This window comes from Macaca fascicularis, chromosome 2 (assembly GCF_037993035.2).
Source record: "Macaca fascicularis isolate 582-1 chromosome 2, T2T-MFA8v1.1".
Classification (NCBI taxonomy): domain Eukaryota; kingdom Metazoa; phylum Chordata; class Mammalia; order Primates; family Cercopithecidae; genus Macaca; species Macaca fascicularis.
The window spans coordinates 92,380,966-92,405,555 of record NC_088376.1 but is presented as its reverse complement, the minus strand read 5'-3'; the positions used below and the strand labels follow the sequence as shown (position 1 = coordinate 92,405,555).

Below are 24,590 nucleotides of genomic sequence, written 5' to 3'. Positions count from 1 at the left end.
AGATTTTAGATTATTTTCTAGACTACCACTCACAGAAACTACCTTTTAGTGCAACCACGGTGGAACCCTGCATTTTTCTTATCCATAGTATCTCTAGGTAAGCATCACTGTGCTCTTATAAATTTATATTTTCACTTCTCCAGGTCTTAGAAAGAGGACTGCTTGATTTTTTTGTGAAAAATGAATAAAGGAAATAATTTTAAGATGCACACTGAAATCTACGCTCAGTGAATTTACATCTCATGATTTATTAGAACAAACTTTCCATAGGTCTTTTATAGTTCAGAAGGACACAGCAACAAGTATGTTAATTTCAAATTTATTCACTGAAGCAAGTTTTGAAGAAGTCAACTAGGTATCATGTAATTACCCTGTGTATTTTAGGTATTAAGATTAATTTAAGATGATTTATCACTCTGTTTACCATGTTAGGCTTTTCTTCAATTAGTCTAAATTGATGAGTCCTGATGAGCTTTTTTAGTGATATACTATTTAAAAGATTAACTACATTGAACATATGTAATGGATTAATAGCAGTGTCTATTCAATATTAGCTTGAGGCTATGGAGTATATTCAGTAGTCAACATGAAGCAAAATATTATTTATGCTTTGAATGGAGAATACTTTACTAAACCAGTCAAGAAACCTTCTCATCTGGCTTTCCCTGGTTCTTCACTTGCAGTACTATTTTATATTGGACAACAGTTCAAACTAGTAATAAATATATGATTGCCATATTCTTCTGAACCACAATATCTACTAATGTTGCTAATCAAACAAAATATTTGGATTGCCCCAACCTAAGAAAAAAAAATTTAGGCCATAATGTTGCTAGGTATATCCTGTCATATGTGTAGCATGCTTCCTTTCAATCCATTTCAACAACAAGCTTAAAAAATATGTGCCAGTCTTCAGGGAAATATAATAGATAAAACAGCTAAGAATATAAGTGTTATAATTAACATTACATAAGAGTTCTGTAATAGGAATTAGAGATTCAGTTTATGCAAGTCAAAAGGTGGTAATAAGTAGCATATTTTCATCTTCCAAATAAAGGAAAAGCTCAAACTTTACAAACATGGTAGGGTTTTTATTTTCTCCAGAGTCATAAGTCAGTGAATAGATAGATGATTCTTATAGTGTAGAATTCTGCTAGGCACCTTTGTTGATTCAAGAGCACAAAGAAATATGATTCCTGCTTTTAAGGACAGTGAAATGAACTATTAACACAAGTCCTCTAGTAATCCAGCCGTCTGAAATGTTATGGCTTCTTATACTGCCTTGTGTTAATAGTTCACTTCTCTTAAATTAGATTACACTTGATGAACCAATATTGACACATTATTATTAACAAAAGTCTGTAGTTTACATTAGGATTCACTCTTTATATTATAAAGTTCTGAGTTTAGAGAAATGTATAATATCATGTGTTCACCATTACGGTATCATACAAAATAGTTTCATCACCCCCCAAATCCCAATGTCTCACCATCCCTCCATTCCTCCCCTAAGCCTGGAAACCACTCATCTTTTTCCTGTCCTCATAGTTTTACCTTTTCTAGGATGTCATATAGTTGGAATCAAATAGTATGTAGCTTTTATAGACTGCCTTCTTTCGCTTAGCAATATACAGTTAAGTTTCCCCCATGTCTTTTGTGGCTTGATAGCTCATTTATCTTTTTAAAAATCACTGAGTAATAGTATATTGTATGATGTGCCACAGTGTGTTTATCCATTCACTTATTGAAGGATATCTTGGTTGCTTCCAGAAAGCACAGTGCTGAGTGATGAGTGCTGTAAGAAAGATATGCAGGGTGTTAAAATGAAGAATGAGTTTAGCATTTAGAGGAGGCTTCACAGAGAAGGTGACACAAGCTGAGTCTTGAAGGATTAGTAGGAGTAGAAAGGTATACTAGGGCAGGGGTCAGGGGAACAGTGGACTATAGGTAGAGGAGAAAGAATACAGAGATGTGAGACAGCATGGCACATGTAAGGCACTGCAGAAACCCAATATGGCTGTTTCATAATGCAGGTTGGGGCTGGGCTAGAGGAGGCATAAGAGACTATCCTAGAAGGACTTTGTATACTAAAGAGTTTAGATTTATTCTGGATAAATGGAGAGCTGTGGAAGGATTTTAAAGGGAAGAGTGATTTAAAAAATAACAACGTGGCTAATAGAAAATTTGAAATTACATATGTGTTCACATTATATTTCTATTTGTCAGTTTCTATTTGGATATCCTGTCATCAGTTTGAAAATTCCATGTCTAAAATGAAATGTTTCATTTTGCTCTCAAACCAATTCTTCTCTTTTCTATTTCTGCTGGTGGTGTCATAACCTATCTTCCCATTGCCTCATTACCCTAAAATCTGGCTCTACTAAAACATACCAATAGCCTCCTAATAAATATGGAACACTTCATGAATTTGCATGTTCTCCTTGCACAGGGACCATGCTAATCTTCTCTGTATCATTCCAATTTTAGTATATGTGCTGACAAAGCAAGCACCTAATTTTTTTGTGATCCTCATTTTCACTGGTCTTTTTTTCCTACTGCTTCATGCAACTGAATCTCTACTTTCTTGATTATCTTCCTCCTTTGACTTCTGTAACTCTGAGCTACTACAGTTCCTATCCAGTTTCTCTGATTACCTTTCCTCTCCTTTCTTTCACTGGCTTCTCTTCTTCTTCATACCTTAGAGATCTAGCCACATGCTCTGCTTTGTTTCCCTTCCCTCCTCTTCAGATATCTCATCTATTATAATGACATAACCATTGCATAAATGAAAATGATCACATTACCATCTCCAGTCTCAACCCTTCTTTTTAGCTGCACTATTGCATCTGCAGTTTTCTGCCAGATGTTTCTATTTGGACATCCTGTCATCAGTTTGGAAATTCTATATCTAAAATGAAATGCATCATCTTGCTCTCAAAACCAGTTTTTTTTTCTTTTCTGTCTCTGCTTGTGGTATCATGATTCTCTTTATCACCCAGCTTGAAATCTCTGATTTAAGTTGAACTCTTACCTTTCTCCCTAGCCTCTCCCATTCCTCCAGTCATGAAAACCTGTAGGCTCTTCCGTCCTAATGTCCCTTGTATCCATTCCCTTTCTCTGGTCCCATGGATAGGTATCCTCACATGCTACACAGTCAGCTGCTGCTTTCTGAACTCAGGGTACCTGGGAATATGAATGGATAAGAAACACCAAGGTATGGGGTGGGGAGTGAGAATGGCAATTCCTTAGATAAATGCTCCAAAGTGATTTATTCGCAGTACATTTTGAAGTTGCTGACAGAACATAAATGAAACGTGATTTAAAAAAGAGCTGTTCTTATATAGTTATGGTCAGAGATGACATTCTTTATTTGGAGGTAAAGAGTTAAATGTAGATATACAGGCAGGAATAAAAAACAGCATGAAAGCACAGTATGTACATTAGAAGAGCTGAAGAGAAATGAGCCTTATCATGCAAACCAGATTGACTTTGAAACATATTGAAGTCATAATATTCTGAAATTCTTATTGTAGGATACATATTGAGATTGCTTTTGCAGCACTGACAACATTTTTACCTATTTTGTTGCTTTGGCTTTTGAACTCTCTTCCCTCCCTTCTTTCTTTCTTTTTTTTTTTTAATGGAAAAGTGGTTCCTGAAGAGACAAAAACCACTCCATGCATTCTTTAATTGCTTGACACCTTTCATATGTTATGGCCACAAGGCACTCTATAATTCTCAAAGATATGAGACAGAAAACTGCAAAAAAGCAAAGTGTAAGGGTCTTTGGGTAGCCTTAGATAGAAGTTACTTAGGCAATTCAAATGAAATGAAAACACTGTATAATACAAAGTTGTATTTGAGTTTGGGCAGGCTGGTCAGAGATGACAATGCAAAGAGACTGTGTGCCCTGTTTTTGTTCCTACCATGGCATACTAGTGATGCATGACACAGTATGCAGGTCCTTCACGTTCTCCAAAAACCCTTAAGACAGATTGTTATTTTTAGTGTATCTCCCAATAAAAACTTTTGCTTCTTTGTTGTGTAAGTCTCTGACATCATTCTGATGTTATTTATCTTAGTTAAAGAATCAGTGAGTACAAAACTGGGCTTGGGCAAGGATGTGTTACCATTTTTATTTTGATGTACCCAGTCTCATGTTTCTGCCCTCCAATCAGACTCCCATTACTCTTATGGTTTTTCATCTTTTCATGCATTTTTAAGGGGAAATATTCCTTATACTTGTATCATTCACTTATGTTTTAGTTTACTGACCCTCAAACTTGTGTATGCATAAGTGTAACTGGAGGAGCTAATGTAAAATGCAGGTTACAAGTCCCTAGTTCTACAGATGCCAATTCAGTAGGTCTGGGAGAGGATTTTTTACTAGGTTCTCTAGTTATTGTGATGCAGTATGCTGCAAGATCATACTGTGAACAACACAGGTATAGTGAATTTGAGAAAATTTCTTCTAATTCCTAAGTTATTGTGTGCATGTTATTTCCTGTTTTTCATTTTGGAACACGAGTTTTATGTCCCTGCACATAGAATTTCAGATGACAAATTGTGTGGGAAATATTGAGGAACAGAGTAAGTAGAAGCCTATGTGGTATGTGAAGGTGATGCCAATTTAAACAAAAGTTTAAAGTATTAAAATGGTGTTGAAATCCATTTTCTCTAGATGGATTTTTTTAAATTAAATGCCTTAAGTAGAAATTATTTATATAACCAATCAGTGAAACAGCGAGGCTAGGATGAGCCAAGTGAAGAGATGGGCAGGATCCTATGTTTACTTGCTCATTCATTTTTCCATTATTTTTGAGGAAAAAAAAGTATTACTGACATTGATCAAGAAAGGCCCCCCTTTTTATTGTGGTAAAATGTGCATAACAAAATTTACCATTTTAACCATTTTAAGTATACAGTTTATGGCCTTGAGTATATTGACATGGCTGTACAACCATCATTTGCAGAACTTTTTCATCTCCTCCAACTGAAACCCTAGACCCATTAAACACTAACTCCCCATTCCTCCCTTTTCCCAGCCCCTGGCAACTACCAGTCTACTTTCTGTCTCTATGAATTTGACAACATTAGGTACCTCATATAAATGAAATCATACAGTATTTGTCCTTTTGTTGCTGACTTATTTTCACTTCACAAAATGTCTTCAAGGTTCATCTCGGTTGTGTGTGTTGGAATTTCCTTCTTTTTTAAGGCTGGCTAATAATATATCATTGTAGGTGTGCACAATATTTTGTTTATCCATCTATTGATGGACACTTGGGTTGCATCCCTCTTTCACTACTGTGAATAATGATGCTGTGAACATTGATGTACTATTTGAGTGAGAAAGCCCCTTTTCTAATTTAGAAAAAAACCCTAAAAGGTCATTTCTGTGCTTTTTAGATACATAAAATTTCTACATCCTCAGCCACCTACTCATAAAGTAGGTATAATGCTACAGCTTGCTTGCAGAACACACAAATCCCTAGGTTGTAGGTCTGCTGCATTATTATTTATTTATCTGTTCTGACACAAATAACATACTTGCTCAACAGACGGTGAAGTCTGCAAGTAAAATACCACTTGAAAATCGGAGTTCAGTTTTGCCAGCCAGTGACCTGGAACCAATCCATATGTAATAGTACCACAGCATATAATACAGACATATAAGAGAAAAATAAAAATACAGCAGAGATCATTAAACCTATAAGACTTGTTTTTAGCTCAGTTCTTTCTGCTCTTGCAAGAAAGAAAGGAAGGAAGTTTCATCAGTGATGCAAAGCAAAATGATTATTAGGTGAATGTGTTTTCAAAAAAAGAGGTAAGTATAGGCAGAAAGAAGACAAAAAGAGCCAGAGCCTTTGCTAGATCATTGGGTTGAACAGAGAGGCCTAGCTATGTATGAGAGAATGTTGCTTTGGAGTGTCTCCCATGGAGGTTTTCCTGACTTCCCCCATTTGTGTTAGTGTACTGAGAAGACCCTATGAATAGCTCCTATAACACTTCTCTCCTTAGTTTGAAAGGAAAGGAAGCACTCTTCTGGTCTTCCTGGAATTTATACTCTGGTTATGGAGAAGTAGAGAAGTGAAACAGCTCAGTAAAAGCAAACAACCAAGAAATAAGATATATGAGAGACAGAAACAATGATGCTTTAGAGAAAAGGGGAATTGATACAGACTGATACATTTGGAAGGCAACTCAGGAAGAAGTTGGGTGGGGGAGGGTTTGATCTGGAATTGAAAAAACAGACAGGCTCCGGATCAGTGGAGAGGCGGAAAGCTTCTTTGAGAGATGTTATGTTGTAGAAGCTACGCTAAAGACAGAAGGCAAGACTTGAGCAGGCTTTTTGTGTGTGTGTGTGGTGGGGTGGGTGTGTGGGGGATGGAAGGGATATACTAGAATGTTCCTCTAAAATAAGGAAAATACAAAAACAGTTTTAATTCAAGCAGCACTTCCTTTTCCAAACACTTGCACACTTATAACACACACATACACAAGCTTCCTTAAGTTTTTTTCTTGCGATAACTAGACATCACAGCTTGACAAGATTATCTCTTTTCAAAGAGTTATTACAGACTCAGGAACAATTTAGCCACCTCTTTCTACTCTGCACATTGGGCCAACCTATGCAAAACTTGCAGATTAAATTCTGAGTACATATCAGAGTAGCAGATTGGGGTTTGGCAGAACTGGGTCATTAGATTCATTGATAACTTTGTGCAGAAGATGCCAAAAGACTAAAGAACATAAAGGGTTTCAGGAATCTTTATGTCTGATGAACTTGTGGGTAGTTTTGCAGTTTTCCTCTTATCTCCAAATCAGCAGTTCTAAAGAGCAGCTTGTGTAATGTGCACAATAAATAGTCACTAAAGAGCAATTAGAACAAATAACCATTGAACATTCAATGAACAGGGAGTTAATACATTTCCCTGAAGTAATTAACATTCCCTTTCCTTGTTTTGTTTAAATTTTGTTTTTACCTAAATTACCTTAATGCTGCCCTTAGTGAAACAGTTTAAAATTAGAGTTGCTGGAATTGGATCTTTCTTGATTAAGTGCTAGAAATACTGAGGTTAATTAGATCAAATCTGTATCTGGAGCTGTTGAGTACAGATCAGTGGTCCTGACGTTTTCCACGGAAGCCTTTCTCCTATCTCGCAGTAGGCCCAGATTTTAAGACACAAAGTTCTGCACCATTACCCCTGGAGCTCCCTTTTGTACATGCATGTCTGTAAAAACAAAATACACAGAGACCTAATGATTTGGAAGCATTATCTTGGGACTCCTGTCTTCTCACATTTTGCCTTAGAAACGGCTACACAAGTTGCATCACCTTATGTGAGCTGAGGTAAGGCTTAGCAGAAATGTTCCAAAAGTATAGCCTTGTGGTAAAAAAGAACCAATTTATAAAAACCAAATGTCCATGGACCCCTGAATCAAAGGGTATCAACTAAGTGAGATATGCCTCTGTCATCACCATTTCTTGCAAATTCAATGGCTGTCAAACTTCTGCCTATTTTCCAGTGGAATAAGAACTTGGAGGTAACAATAAAGATCTCTGTTAACTGCTCCTACTCCTCCCACATCCCAGGAGTAAATTTTATCTGGCTGTTTTAGCAATGGAAATATGAATAACTCAGAAACATATTTCATACTTTTCTTAAAGACCAGTGTAGAATTATAGACCCCAAATACTGCTGGTACAAACATTCATCATTATAAGCAATAGGATAATCAAATAATTACCAATAAACTAGATTGATAATATTGAACCTAAGTGAAAACCTCTTTTTAAAATTGTTTTATTTTTTATTTTTAAATTATTTTTGTTTTGTTTTTATTTTTTATTTTATTTTATTTTTTTTGAGATGGGGTCTCGCAGTCTCGCCCAGGCTGGAGTAAAGTGGTGTGATCTCAGCTCACTGCAAGCTCCACCTCCCAGGTTCACGCCATTCTCCTGCCTCAGCCTCCTGAGGAGCTAGGATTACAGGCACCCGCCACCACGCCCGGCTAATTTTTTTGTATTTTTAATAGAGACGGGGTTTCACCGTGTTAGCCAGGATGGTCTCAATCTCCTGATCTCACGATCCACCTGCCTCGACCTCCCAAAGTGCTGGGATTACAGGCGTGAGCCACCGCGCCCAGCCTGTTTGTTTTTGAGACAGAGTCTCACTCTGTGCCCCAGGCTTGAGTGCAGTGGTGTGATTTTGGCTCACTACAACCTCCCGGGCTCAAGTGATTCTCCTGCCTCAGCCTCCCAAGTAGCTGGGACTACAGGCACCTGCCATCACGCCTGGCTAATTTTATATTTTTAGTAGAGGTGGGGTTTCACCATGATGGCCAGGGCAGTCTTGAACTCCTGACCTCAAATGATCCACCCACCTTGGCCTCCCAAAGTGCTGGGATTACAGGCGTGAGCCACAGTGCCCAGCCATGAAAACTTTATATAATAACTTCTATGTAATTAAATAGTAAGAATTGCAGCAGTCAACACCAGAAGTAATTCATTCATTCATTCTTTTAGCCCACAAGTATAGACGTGTATATGTATATATATATATATGCACACAGACATATATACATTTGCATAATGTACAAGACATGCTATGGGCTGGGTCCATATTAGTGAAAAAACAGACATGGTTACTGACCTTATGAAGCGTAGTCTACTGAGACCAACAGACTTTAAACAAGTTAATTAATTACAACTATGGTAAGTGATGTGGAATAAAAGTATAGTATGTTATGGTTATGATGGTATATAATGTCTTTGAAGTAATGTAGGGAATATAATATGTAATCTTTGTACTGTTTAAACAGGCTCAGAGGTGGAGAAAAATCCTAATTTTAAATTGGTTTTAGTTTGTTATAGTCAAATTTAAGTAGTGCTTAGTAAACCATTTAGTTTTATTAAGCATTATTAGATTACTAATAAGTAGTTTATAGTACATAAAGATAAGTATATAGCACTTGGCTCATTTATTGAATCCTTAATGACCAAAGAAATAATTCACAATTTTGAATCAGATCCTACCACAGGGAACCTTGCAGCTCTCAGGAGGCCAAATATTATAGTTTAAGAGTTGTCACCTTAGACCAAGGATGACCTGTATGAGCAAGCAATAACAGGCCCCTGGGCTGTTACTGTATGGCTTGTGAGATAAGAATAATTCTCACATTTTAAAACGTCAAAAAATAAATAAAAAGAAAGCTTTTTTTGTGACATGTGAAACATATGAAATTCAAATTTCAGTGTCCATAAGTAAAAGTTTATTGTAACACAGCCATACCCATTTGTTTGTGTGTTAGCTATGCTGCTTTTGTGCTACAATAGCAGAGCTCTGTGGTTGGTACAAAGATCTTATGATCTGCAAAGCCTTAAATATTTACTATCTGGCCCTTTACAGAAAAAGTTGACTGACCCCTGACCTGGATTATAGCACTTTAAAAGACCCCCTTTTTGCAACACTACCAGTCCCCAACTTTAAAAGCTTTCTGTATTAGAGTTTTCCAGAGAAACAGAACCAATAGGGTGTGTGTGTGTGTGTGTGTGTGTGTGTGTGTGTGTGTGTGTAGGGAGACAGAGGTTTATTTTAAGGAATTGGCTCACATGATTGTGGAGGCTGGCAAGTCCAAAGTCTGAAGGGCAGATTGGCAAGATGGAGACACCCAGGGACGAGTTGATGTTTCAACTCAAGTCCAAAGGCAGTAGGGAGGCTGAGTTCCCTCTTCCTTGTGAGATATGAGTCTTTTTTTCCTCTTGAGGCCTTTAAATGGTTGGATGAGGTACACTCACATTACGGAGGGTAATCTGCTTTACTTATTTAAATGTTAATCTTATCTAAAAAAATACCTTTACAGCAACATCTAGAGTGGTGTTTGACCAAATATCTGAGTACCATGGCCTAACCAAGTTAACAGACAAAATTAACCATCACATTTTCTTAACAGATACTAGAAATATCCCCAGAGTACTAAACAAAACTCTTATTTATAAGTGTCTAATGATTGGGATGGATGAAGACAGTGAGCCCAACAATAATCAATTGGTGTGGGGCAAAATTAGTTAAGGATTTTTTTTTTTTTAAACATGGTATGCTAATTCATAAAAGGGAAAACTTGGCTGCATATACCGTCAATCAGTTGCAGCAAACAATATGGTTCTGAACCAAGCAGAGATTTTAGCAGAGGCGTTAACTCAGTGATCTGAATTTCCTTAGAGATTTTTTCCTTGACGATCAGAAGACAAGGAGAAAACGAGCTTTCCTCCAGGCTTCAGGAGGTGTAACCTCAGACTTTGTCCATCTAGCAAAAGTAGGGACTTGCTGCTTTCTTCTAGATGCTCCCAGACCTCTGGTTATTGGCCACATGAGCCTGGGGATTCGGTGTGGGGAGGAAATCTACTTGAGCTTCCATACTGTCTCTGAGGGTTGACCTCTAAGAGGAGCTTCCATCCTTTCTGACTAGAGGCCTCTTAGAGAATTCCTTTGGTTTTACCACTTAATGGATGGGCCATTGTCTCAGTGCATCCACTTTCTCCTGTGAGCCTTAATTATAATACTACAATTTGTATTTTGAAGTTTTATGCCACAAAAGAAGCAGTTATCCAACTAGCTTCATAGCCCATCCTCTGGAATTCCCTTTTCAGCTTTTTCTCTTGGCAGCCCCACTTCTCACTCTACTGTTCATCTCCTCTGAGTCCTTTCCAAGGGAGTGCTGCAAAGTGAGATTGCCGTTAGGTCTATGGATATCTCGACCCAAGAACAGATGCCAACTCTTTCTGTTCCTCCTTCGGTTTCAAGCTGCACCCACCCATAGGCCCAGTCCTACCCTGAAAACCTCCAGGTTTAAAATTTATTTTATTCTGTTTCATCAGACCATCAAGGCACATTTCTACAACATCAAATTTTGGTGTAGTTTAGACATTAGCTAGCACTTATTAAGTGCCTAGGATTTTTCAGGCACTTTATTTTTATTTGAATCTTACGGCAACCAGCAGGTTAAACATTACTAAATTATTTTACCAATAAAGAAACTTAAGTTCTGTGAGGTTAAAAATATTTTTCAAAATTACATAGCATGTAAGTGGGAGGCCCAAGATAGTGAGCTCAGGCTTGTTTAAATCCAATGTCTGTGTTCTTTCTATTGTTATACAGTATCTGAGAGATCAGCTTCAGCTTTTGAGTTCCTGGTTAGATAATGCCTTATAGGACTAGCTAGCACAACTTATTGATATGCAAAGCCACTATCTATGCAATTTTGTCAGCTGTATGTTTTTTTGGTACTTAGAGTGGAATATGGCAGATGTCAGGAAGCAACAGGCATCTGCTGTAGCCAGAAATCGGCACCCACATAAACATCAGTTGCCTAAACGTTTTCTTTAATATATCCTGATATTTCCTCAGAAGTACACCATCTGCTCATGGAATAGATAACCTGAAAAAGTCTGACGCAGTTTTTCTTAAGTTATCTCTTTTCTTATAATGCATTACTTTGGTTCTTATGCATACCTAATCCAATCCTGTACAGAAGCACAAAATATCTGCCAGCTTACCCACATAAAATGGATTAAACATGAGAAGAAAAATAGGTAGAGATTAAGAGCTCAGCCTCTGCTCTTTGACAGACAGTATTTGAAACACTTAGCACAGTGACGAACCTATAGGAAAACTCAATAAATGCTAGATATTTTTATTGGTATCTTTTTTTTACTTGCAGAACTTTCTCCCTTACTGTGAGTGGACTAGTGATAATAATGATTATCAGTTAGTCAGTTTAATTGATCTTTTATTTTGCCTTATGTAGCATGTAAATTTAAAAAATCAAACTAAGTTTTCCATTCATTTGTTTATTAAGAATACTTATTGTGCATCAAATATCTTTCTTTCTTCCCTTCCCTTCCCTCCTTCTCTCTCTCTCTCTCTCTCTCTCTCTCTCTCTCTCTCTCTCTTTCTTTCTTTCTTTCTTTCTTTCTTTCTTTCTTTCTTTCTTTCTTTCTTTCTTTCACGGAGTCTTGCTCTGTCACCCAGGTTGGAGTGCAGTGGCACGATCTTGGCTTGCTGCAACCTCCGCCTCCCGAGTTCAAACGATTCTCCTGCCTCAGCCTCCTGAGTAGCTGGGATTACAGGCACACGCCACCACACCCAGCTAATTCTTTTTTGTATTTTTAGTAGAGATGGGGTTTGACCATGTTGGTCAGGCTGGTCTTGAACTCCTGTCCTTGTGATACACCTGCCTCAGCCTCCCAAAGTGCTGGCGTCAAATATTTTTCTAGTTGCCAGGAAGAAAATGTTGAGCAAAAAGAGAAGGTCCCTGTGTTCAGGGCCTTAGAGTCTAGTGTGAAAAAGAGAGAGAAAGCAAATGACCACACACATACATGTGTACTTACAGAGAGAGGACAGTGAGAAGAAGTAGGGTAGAGGTTTCTGTTGGTAGTGGGGAATTTGGCTTCATATATGACATGTGAGTTGAGATCCATAAGATGAGTGGGATCTCACTAAGGGAAGAGAAGTGAAAGGTAAGTTATTCTAGAGGAAATGACATGTTCATTGCTCCTTCTTTCTCTTCCTTTCCTCCTTCCTCAGTTCCTCAAAGCTCATGACAGCACCAAGGGTAATGCACTGTATGTCTCTTCCAGGTGTTAAAAATACTAAAAATCTTTCATTACTGGTTGGTAAAGAGTTTCTGCAGCAAAATCTTTGAGTGGGTCCTCCCTAGTCTTCCCTCCGCCTTGGCTGCCCTAGACCCTTTCCCAGAACCCAGCAGAGCTCCCCATAATCAGCAACTAAATGGTTGATGCCTGCTGCAGAAGAGGCTCTTGGGGACCTAATTCCTCATTCAGGCTGGAGTCTGCTCTGCTAGATTGGTGCTGGTGCCATGTTAGTTGTGAAATATTTCGAATGTCACTCATTGATACAATATCCACAGTTTCTCTATTTCATCTCCTGGGAGAGGTATGAAGAAGTGATAAATTACCTACCTAAATCAGTCTCAAGAGTTATTTGCTCGTCCTTTAATTTTTTAAATTTGCTTATAGTTTTTAGTTTATTATCTATAACCTTTGAAGCTAACAGCAGAGAAACTATCTTGCCCTTTGCATGAATTACTAAGTGTCTCACTTTCATTCCTTGGTTCATTGTGATTATATTTTACTTTTGTGTTACTTATTTTAATGACAGAGTCACAGAAATTTTACTCTATCCTTCAAATACAGTTTAAAATGTGTAGATTTAATCACAGTAGAAGGTAAGCAAGAGAGCACAAATTCCAATCTATTTCTAGAGGATTAAATTCACAGTTCTGGTTAGCAAAGAAGACTATTGCTTTTCATTCTGCTTTGAAAATTGAGAGCTAACTGTTGTGGTTGAACTGAGATATCAGCCAGTGTAGAAAATTTTAGTTTTATTATTGTCTGTACATATGGATGTCAAATCCTAGATGTTGCAGTGGGATATTTAATAAAAAGAAAAATGGGTTACATCCACTATATTGTCCTTTAACTCACTAAATTTTCCTTATTCTGTAGACGTCTAAGTGAGGAATGGATGCTTTTAGCATGTGAACAGAATCTTCTAAAGCCCTTTCCTGAATGATCACTGGAAATAAGGGCTTGTTTTTCAGTTTCTCTGTGTTAGCTGTGTTTAATCTATTTGATTTTTCTTTATGAAGAAGTCAGGTTCGTGGAAGCAGCAGCCTTACCTTTCCATACATTATGTATGCACGCCACCTAATTTGGCACAGGTTTTAACAATACATAGTATCAGTAATTATTACAAAGTTTCCATCTGAGCTAACAAACTTCAGTCTTAGCCAGCAGCTTCTCACTTTTAATGATGAATAGTCAATACCTACAGAATATAAAAGACTGCTGCACAGGTTGTGTTTGTTACTTAACGGAAATTCTCAGGGAATCCTAGAAAGTTTTCAGAGGTTGTGATGAGCAGAAGAAGCAGGGGGCAGCCTTCATTTCTACATCTCCACATGGCAGGGGATTTTAATGCAGTAATTATCTTAGTGTTTAATGCTAATGAGTTAACTCTCATCTAACAGATATATAGCAGTTATATTTTGGTAGGAAAGAATACAGAACATCACCACAGAAGTTCAAAGACTTCAGGAAGTTTTATTTAGATAGCAAAATATATTCCATGACAAAAACAAACTGAATAATGAGAAATGAAAAAATGTGTCTACCTCAAAGGAAAGAGAAAACAGCAAAGCCTCCTCACACCATCACCAGGAAAAGAGAAAACGAGAGAGGAGTGCTACTGCAGGTGGGGCATTTACCTCCATAATAAAGGTGCTGTTATGGGCCACTAATTCCAGGCAATCTACCCTAACATAGATGAGTGGTGAAGTCTATTCAGAATCTTGACAGGGCCAGGTCCTGTAAATATCATGGTATCAAAAAATGATGGAGCTTGGAATTGGAGGAATTAATTCATTTGGTTAATAGTTATTGAGCATTTACTATTATAGCTGCCACTATACAAGCACTGAAGGTAAAGCAGTTAAAAAGGTACCCTAGGCCTGTATCCTTAAGGTTATTATCAAATAAATTTTGAATGTAATTTCAGGTAACTGCAAATGCTATGAAGAGAAATGAAGTCCGAGGTGTGGGGATTGTGAGTGAAGGGCTGAGTTGTTTTAGTGAGGGTAGTCAGGAATTGCTGTTTGTGGAAGAGACACTTAGGGGCCTGAATGATATGAAGGTGTGAAATGTATAAATGTCTTTGGGAAGAACATTCCAGGCAAATAGAAATGCCAGTTCACGGGACCTGAAGTGGGGGTGAGTTCACATATTTGAAGAACAGCCAGAAAGAGAGTGGAGTAAGTTAGGAAGGGTGGGTAAGGATGAGATGAGAGAGGTAGTCAGGCTACATCATGTAGTATTTTATTCCAAATTTGATGGGAAGTCACTGAAGGTTTTGAGTAGGGCGAGGGGTGATGTGATCTACTCCATGTTTTAGAAACAATTACTCAGTATGCTATAAGGAGATGAGACTATAGAAGAGTGAGTAGAAAAGCAGGAAAGCCAATAGGGAGGCAATTGCAATATTCCTGGTGATGATGAAAATGGACATGCACTAAGTGGTAGCAGTAGAGTGGTGAGAAATGGTTGGATTCTGGATTTATTTTGATGGCAAACCTAATAAGACCTGCTAATGGGCTATGGGGTGAAAGAAAGGCAAACATCAATAATGATTCTTTGATTTTTAGCTTGAGCACCTGGGTGAATATTGGCAACTTACTACTATAAACTGGGAAACAAGCCTTAGGAAAGATGCTGTTATCAGAAGTTATCCACTTTACCTCAAAAGACCAGCAAGGTCTCTTAATCTCTGTCATGACCAGCTACCTAAATCTGTCAGGTTACCCATCACCAGAGGATCATAGCTCTGGAGTCAGACTGGTTTCAAATCCTAGCTCTGCCATTTACTATATGTGTAACATTAACAAGTTACTAACCTGTCTGTGACTCAGTATACTAATCTGGAAAGTGGGGATGAAAACAATGGTGCTTGCCTCATTTAGTTTGTGTGGCAGTTATTGTATGAGTTTACATATAGCTCTTCAACAGTGTGGCATATGGTTATTGTTCTCTAAGTTAGCTGTTATCACACAGACTTTTCTGTCCATAAGCCATTCTTATGTCTTAGACCCTATTATTGCTAATAATTGGAATACAGTCTATATGGAGTTCTGGAGGCTTCATTTAAATTCAGGAATTTTTTAGGCTATTCAATTCAATGATTTCAACTTGTTGAAAAAATTGTTTTTGACAGATGTGTAATCTAGGCCATAGGGAAGTTAAGTGAGTTGACAGAGGTCCCAGAATTAATTAGTGGCTGAGCTGGAATGCCTACTTGGATCATTTTCACTGTATTTTTACATCTCTACCTTTCTTTTAATTTGAATTTCTTGACTTTTCTGTATCCTATCAAATTTCATATCCCTTATTGATAAAGTCACTTAAAGATTTTTGAATGTCATTGGTCATTAATAGTGTCTATCACACATAAATCATATTTGACAATTTTTGAGTCATATAGGCTCATAAATGTATAAACCCACTGGACATTACATTTGTGTTGTGTTTTGTTTTTAGCAATAACAAGCAAGATTCAGAAGTCCAACAAGTAAGATATTGATTTCAGTAAGAGAGAACTAGTAAGCAAGCTATTTGAGAAACACACTCTAGTAAGAATATTGTTTCATGAAGTCTTGAGCAACATAGGAAATAGTAAGTAAGGAGAGCAAAATGAGGGAATCACTGTGCAGGGAAAAAGAAAGTACTTACTAGGCATGAGTTCCTCTCATAGATTCTAGTCCAAATGTTAACTAGTTGTGCCATGTCAAAGAAGTCATTCAGCCTCCCTGTTCCTTAGTGTTTTGCATGTAAAATGAGAGGAGGGAGCCAGATGATATTGGGATCTGTGCCAGCACTAGACCGCTAAGGTAAGGCTTAAGTGATCTTGTCACCATTTTACATTTTGTTCATTGAGTCTTATTCAAAGGATTCATATGTAGAACCATTTGAAAAATATTGGCTAAAGATAGCTTAGGAGTTGAAGGAAAGTGTTAAAAATAGAATCAAATAAATGGATTTTCTCTGAGCAAAAGGCAGTCATCAGTTTCACAGACTCTGAGGACTGGTATAAGGAGTGAGCAGCAGGGTGATTTTAAGAGCTCTTCTTGGGAAATTTCGTGACTATCAGTCTCAACATTAGTCTATCCTTGCTGTGTCCTGCCCTGACCTTGTATGCTATTTGTAGTTATGCCTCTAAAGTCTGGCATTTTCCTCCCAAGCCCAGACCAATACTTTATTTGCCTGCACAGGTCTATGAAGTGCACTGCTGTCAGACTCCCTCTAAGAACACTTCAACTGCTCATGAAGCGGGGGGCCTTAACTGTTTACTTCTTTTGGAAGCCTCCATCTAGCCCATCTATCTTTATTCTCCCAGGATCCCAGGTACATTGTGATTATTGTACTTTCTTTTGCTGACCAAAGTCAGTTTTATCTCTCAGTCTGCTCATTAGATGGGGCCATCTAGTCCCTGGACTCTGTCATCCCTGCTGGAGCTTCTGAACCCATTCTGACAGCAGGGTCCCAAAGTTTTATTTATCTTCTCCATAGTTCCTGGGTCTACAGGGGTTGGATCATTCACCAACACTTCCCAGCACTGTCTCTAAAAGCCTACTTCTTCGTCATGGGCTATCTGGTGAAAGGCCCGGTCTATTTGTTCATTCTATTTTCAGAAATGAGCTGAAAGTCACTGGGGCTATACTAAGGAACTTCGGGTACTATCCCTTAACACTCTTACCATCCATTCAGTTCCACTGACCCTCATGGAAGCAGTCAGTTACTATGGCTTATTTAAATAGACAGATAGGGGGCAGGGGTTGGTATATTGTCAGTAGTAGAATTAGAATCTCTGATCCACAGAATACTGTTCTTTTATTAAAGATGTCCTATAGAAGTTTGAAGTGATATAAAGCTCATTTATCCAACAGATTTATTATTATTCTTTTAACACAAACTGTATATGAAGCATATACATGGGACTAGAGTTAAAAATAGTGAAAAAGGCATTTTGGTAATGTCTGAGGTATCTAGAGGACCTGGGAATAGTTACAGATACTCTTCGCATGTCTTCCTTAGAGCATATGCAAACTGAGCCATAGAAATGGTCCTAAACATGCTATAGTTGCCCCAGGTAAATATGCAAACTACTATTGGTTATATTTTCTTTGGTTATATGAAACTATATTTAAAGAAATGAACAAAATTCCCTGTCATGTCGATTACATGAATAAGTACTCAGTAAGAGTTTATTGTATAAGTAAATCAATAATCAAATGTTTTTATGAAATGATCACAGTTAAGTTCACTACCATGGAAGTTAAAATAGAACTGAGTAGCTGCAACTCTTAGCTATTGTTTGTCAAACACAGGAAAAATCCAAGTTTGGGATATTTTACAGACTGCAGGCTTTTTAGACTTGAGAGGTAACTTCACTGCCAAAGGCTGCAACTGAAGAGCCAGCAGGAAAATTTCCACACTGACCAAAACAATGATAGTTTTCCTGTTACCCCCTGTAAAATTTATCATGACGTTGGCTGTTGGCAGGGGCTACAGATGAGATTGGGAAACATTGCTGTCAACAGCAAAAGTACTTTAATATTTATGCTTTTGACCTCAAATGAAATTTAGATGGCTAACTGAAAAATGATTTATATTTACCTTAACAGATTATTGATTTATGCTTTGTTTGGCACTCTCAATATCTGTATTCCTTCAATCTTGAAATGCTTTTAGGTGGTCTTGTGGTATAATAGAAAAAAATAAAGTCAGATGTAAATTCAAATCCCGGCACTGCCACATATGACAAGTTATTTAACCTCTTCAGCTTCCTATTTTTCTTCTGTAAGATGGGGACAATAATAATAATAATACCTATAATTATTATTCATAATATCTTTGATATAATGTGTGTAAAATATATAGTGTAGTGCTTCACACACAGTAAGTGCTCAACAAATACTAGTTAATTATATTAGGTTGGTGCAAAAGTAATTGTGGGTTTTGCCATTAAAAGTACTAGCAAATGCCATTAAATGCCAATTAAAAGTAATGGCAAGACCCGCAACGCCATTAAAAGTAATGGCAAAATCCACAATTACTTTTGCACCAAAGTAATATTAATGTCAATTAAGATATTGCCAATATGAAATACCAATTAAAAGTAATGGCAAATGCCATTAAATGCCAATTAAAAGTAATGGCAAATGCCATTAAATGCCAATTAAAAGTAATGGCAAAACCCACAGTTACTTTTGAACCAACGTAATATTAATACAGTACCTTATATATAATAGATTATTATGAGTTATTATTAAATGAAAGAAAAAGTGAATAACTTTAGTATCACAGGATCTCAGGAATATTTTACCATTTATTATAATTTTGCCCAGCTCTTTTTCATAGATCCAGCACATCACATTTTTCTTTTGTGAATAGGTACAGTCTTTCTTAATCTCAGCCCTTTGGTGTCATGACAGGGAAGCCTTGGGATATTTTGTTTCTCAGGCCAAGTTTCATTAACCTGTGAAGGGATAATGGGAAAATCTGGGAAAATTTTCATCTGGGAAAAGAAATGGACATGGAGCTACTGCACACATGGTTTGGGGTGTTTTTCTCTTAAGAAATAGAAACATTAAACATGGGAAGTAACAAGAACATGAAGCATTCTTCAGATTCTGCACATCTTGCCCTACATTATGAGCATCTTATGCTTGCTGCTTAATAATTTTTATTGGAAGAAAGTGTAATGCACATTTCACTGCCCCAAATAAAACCGGAAAAGTAGCATTTGTATATTGTCACTAACAGTCACGTTTTGTACGAAAGAGTGAGGAAGATCATCTCAGCTCCAGTGAAGCATTAACTGTAAACAAGCCCTTCTTTGTCCATCTCTCCTATAATTAGATGTGGGTCAGGGGATGCCACTGTTGGGAAATTTGAAACAATAAAAGGAAAGGACTCTCAGAAGAAAGGGCCATGCAAACAGTGTGAGTGATATTTGATTATGTCTCAATATTGTTTTGAATAGAAAACAAAAATAACTTCATTGAAAAACCATTCTGACTGATAACTGTTTATACAAGCTCTAAATCTTTCCTTCACTGCCTGATACAAATATTGATTGGTTAGTTTCTGACCTATCAACAAGAGTCTCTCTGATTAATGGCTAAGTAGTTTCCCAAGCAATGTCTCATTTTTATTGTCTAATTTCATATTCCTTCTGCATTTTTAAATGTATTTATCTTGGACTAAGATATGTTCAGTAGTTGCTTTTTTAACCACATGTTCTTTTTCTTGTTTTAAGAATAAACCTTTACTCATTACTAATTCTAATATGACTGAAGGGCATTGGTCAAAGTCAGGATAGCATCAGGGAAGATTAGTTACCTGCCAAGAGGTATCTATTTTGACACATTCATATTGGTTTAGGTCAGGCTCTCCTTGAAGGAAAAGAAGCCTAAACATGTATTAAGTTATGTGATAAGAACATACTGATATTTGACCATTTTTGACCTACAAGACTGGCAATTTCACATAGTTCAACCTAATCCATCAAAGATGGTTTCTTCTTCTGTCTTGGAGGAGAACCATTTATTTATTTATTTATTTTTTTTAGGGTGATGAAACTATTCTTTTTTGTTTTTATTTAAGTTCTAGGGTACATGTGCACAACATGCAAGTTTGCTACATATGTATACATGTGCCATGTTGGTGTGCTGCACCCATTAACTTGTCATTTACATTAGGTGTGTCTCCTAATGCTATCCCTCTCCCCTGCCCCCTCCCCACAACAGGCCCCGGTGTGTGATGTTCCCCTTCCTGTGTCCAAGTGATCTCATTGTTCAATTCCCACCTATGAGTGAGAACATGTGGTGTTTGGTTTTCTGTTCTTGCAATAGTTTGCTGAGAATGTCCTACAAAGGACACAAACTCATCCTTTTTTATGGCTGCATAGTATTCCATGGTGTATATGTGCCACATTTTCTTAATCCAGTCTGTCACTGATGGACATTTGGGTTGATTCCAAGTCTTTGCTATTGTGAATAGTGCCTCAGTAAACATACATGTGCATGTGTTTTGATAGCAGCATGACTTATAATCCTTTGGGTATATCCCCAGTAATGGGATGGCTGGATCAAATGGTATTTCTAGTTCTAGATCCTTGAGGAATCACCACACTGTTTTCCACAATGGTTGAACTAGTTTACAGTCCCACCAATAGTGTAAAAGTGTTCCTATTTCACCACATCCTCTCCAGCACCTGTTGTTTCCTGATTTTTTTAATGATTGCGATTCTAACTGGTGTGAGATGGTATCTCACTGTGGTTTTGATTTGCATTTCTCTGATGGCGAGTGAACAACAAAGCAAGGCCTCATCTCTAAAAAAGAAAATAAATAAAATATCAACAGTAAGAGAACAATATTTTCCAGAAAATATGAAAGAAAACTGCATAATGTAGGTGTTATATTAAAAGTACACATAAATTGGCAAGAAAAAACTGGCACTTGTCTATGATAAGAACATTATTTAAAAAAATTTTAACCAGGCATGGTGGCACATGCCTGTAGTCCCAGCTGCTCAGGAGTCTGAGGCAGGAGGATCACAAGTACCCAGGAGTTTGAGGCTGCTGTGAGCTGTAATTATACCACTGCACTCAGCCAGACAGCAGAGTGAGACCTTGTCTCTTAAAAAAATTTTTTTTGATAGACTTTATTTTTAGAGTAGTTTTAGGATTACAAAATAATTGCAGAGAAAGTACCCCGCTGCCCGCCCATGACACAAACATTTACCTCTTATTAACATCCTGCATCAGTGTGACACATTTGCTAAAATTGGTGAACCAATATTTATATGTTATTATACACTAAAATCTACAGTTTCCATTAGGGCTCACTCTGTGTTGTAGTTTCATGGGTTTCAACAAATGCATAAGGCCATGTAGCTACCACTATAGTATCATATAGAATAGTTTCATCACCTGGAAAATTGGTTAGCCATAAGTAGAAAGCTGAAACAGGATCCTTTCCTTACTCCTTATATGAAAATTAATTCAAGACGGATTAGAGACTTAAATGTTAGACCTAAAACCATAAAAACCTTAGAAGAAAACCTAGGTAATACCATTCAGGACATAGGCATGGGCAAGGACTTCATGTCTAAAACACCAAAAGCAATGGCAACAAAAGCCAAAATTGACAAATGGGATCTAATTAAACTAAAGAGCTTCTGCACAGCAAAAAGAAGTTACCATCAGAGTGAACAGGCAACTTACAGAATGGGAGAAAATCTTTGCAATCTACTCATCTGACAAAGGGCTAATATCCAGAACCTACAAAGAACTCAAACAAATTTACAAGAAAAAAACAAACAATCCTATCAAAAAGTGGGCAAAGGATGTGAACAGACGCTTCTCAAAAGAAGACATTCATAGAGCCAACAGACACATGAAAAAATGCTCATCACCACTCGCCATCAGAGGAGAACCATTTAATAGAGAGATTGATAGAGTAAACCAGTTCATAGAGATTGATGTGTAAACAGGAATGCTACTTTCACAACATGTAATAGCCACTGTTAACTGCTGTGCGAAGCAGTTACTGGTACACTGTGACCAGGGTGACAGATCTGCCCTGCAGGCGGATCTATACAAGAAGCCAAATGATAAGCCAGTGATGATCAAAGCTACAGAATGTATATATTTCTTTTTTTTTTAAAAGACTTTATAAATTGAAAATACCATGAAGATATATACAAATATAAAACTAGGTAAAAACCCTTCAGATGTCCAAGTTTTTAGTAACAACCACCTAAACCCCCTACAAATCAGATACAAACAAAACTACAAAACCAATAAAATATAAATGAGTCACACTGATTTAATAAAAGTATTTTTTTTGTTGTTTGCTCCAACTAATTCACATATTGCATTATTGATAGTACAGATTTGAATAGTGGAGAGTCCTCTGAGTCTGTGTGAGTAAGCATCCTATGCATGTGATCACTGAGTTTTCTCTACATCATCTCTATTGTGAAAGCTTCATTCCTACAGAGTGGAGTGAAGTCGTTTGGTTTTCCCTTGGATGGGTCATTAAACATTGGGACCACCTGTGCTCTTTTGAACAGGGGTTGGAACAATTAAGAGTTACTCTTTGGTGTCAGAACTATAGCAAACACCAGCACAAATAACTCTTTGTATCTATTTACGCTTATATGGTTTCAGGGGGTAGCTCCTTGGGGATTCAGCTTTATGTGGGGGTGTCTGATGTTAGTTTCCCAACCCTCTAGCAAATCATTTACTTTAGCTGCAACATTTTGCTTGGCTCAATATAGAAGGCATGGTAAGACTATCTAGTCAGTAAAATAGCTACAAGAAGATTTCAGTTGCCATTATTTTAGTAATAAATAAATAAAATAAATCTTTGAAATTAAATTCTCATTTATGGTTTAAATCTTGCCTAAGTTGAGATTGTATTCCTCTGCTTTCCTTTCAGTAGACAGTTTTCCTGTCAAATTTCATTAGATTAGAAAAACACTATAAAGCTTCCATCCAAACCTTCCATCTCCTAATTGCTGACAAAGGATGATGGCCTTCCAACTTTATGGATATTAAAAAGTTAAGTAATGACTCAGGTGTTAAGTAATAGTATAGATTTTTAAAATATCAATTTTGCAATGGACATTACCAAGCATATCACTTTTGTATTTTAAGAAGAAGAGTAAACAACAAAAAACAAATATTTTAAAAATAAGCCTAAATTGTATCAAAGATCCCTCATGGTAAGATTTTTGTCTTTTTTTTTTTTTTTTTAAGGAAAGGTGTTTAAAATCAATTACAGTCATTCTATTGATTTATAGCTAATGAGTAGAAAAAGTGATCTTGGCCTAAATGCCAGTTGTTTCAGCTGTTCCTTAAAATAAAGGGCAAGAAAATGGGGTTAACACTTTTTAAAAAAATTATACTTTAAGTTCTGGGGTACATGTACAGAGCATGCAGGTTTATTATATAGGTATACATGTGCCATGGTGGTTTGCTGCACCCATCAACCCATCATCTACATTAGGTATTTCTCCTAATGCTATCCCTAGCCCAGCCCCCCACCCCCTCACAGGCCCTGGTGTGTGATGCCCCTCACTCCTGGGTTCTCATTGTTCAACTCCCACTTACAAGTGAGAACATGTGGTGTTTGGTTTTCTGTTCTTGTGCTAGTTTGCTGATAATGATGGTTTCCAGCTTCATCCATTTCTCTGCAAAAGACATGAACTCATCCTTTGTTATGGTTGCATAGTATTCCATGGTGTATATGTGCCACATTTTCTTTATGAAGTCTATCATTGATAAGCATTTGGGTTCGTTCCAAGTCTTTGCTATTATGAACAGTGCTGCAGTAAACATGTTTGCATGTGTCTTCATAGTGGAATAATTTATAATCCTTTGGGTATATAGCCAGTAATGGGATGGCTGGGTCAAATGGTATTTCTAGTTCTAGATCCTTGAGGAATCACCACACTGTCTTCCACATGGTTGAACTAGTTTACAGTCCCACCAACAGTGTAAAAGCATTCGTATTTCTCCACATCCTCTCCAGCATCTGTTGTTTCCTGACTTTTTAATGATCGCCATTCTAACTGGCGTGAGATGGTATCTCATTGTGGTTTTGATTTGCATTTCTCTAATGACCAGTGATGATGAGCTTGAAAAAAATATGCTTGTTGGCTGCATAAATGTCTTCTTTTGAGAAGTGTCTGTTTATATCCTTTGCCCCCTTTTTGATGGTTTTTTTTTTATTTTTTCTTGTAAATTTGTTTAAGTTCTTTGTAGATTCTGGATATTAGCCCTTTGACAGATGGGTAGATTGAAAAAATTTTCTCCCTTTCTGTAGGTTGCCTGTTCACTCTGATGGTAGTTTCTTTTGCTGTGAAGAAGCTCTTTAGTTTAATTAGATCCCATTTGTCAATTTTGGCTTTTGTTGCCATTGCTTTTGGTGTTTTAGTCATGAA

The 24,590-nt window shown here is 37.1% G+C and overlaps 1 non-coding gene across 1 annotated transcript; it reads right to left on the bottom strand.

Moving 5' to 3' along the window:
- Nucleotides 1-2,404: 2,404 nt before the first annotated feature.
- LOC123571955 (U6 spliceosomal RNA) lies at nt 2,405-2,511 on the bottom strand. Its single transcript, XR_006696313.1, has one exon. It is a non-coding gene; the product is annotated as a U6 spliceosomal RNA (small nuclear RNA).
- Nucleotides 2,512-24,590: the final 22,079 nt, after the last annotated feature.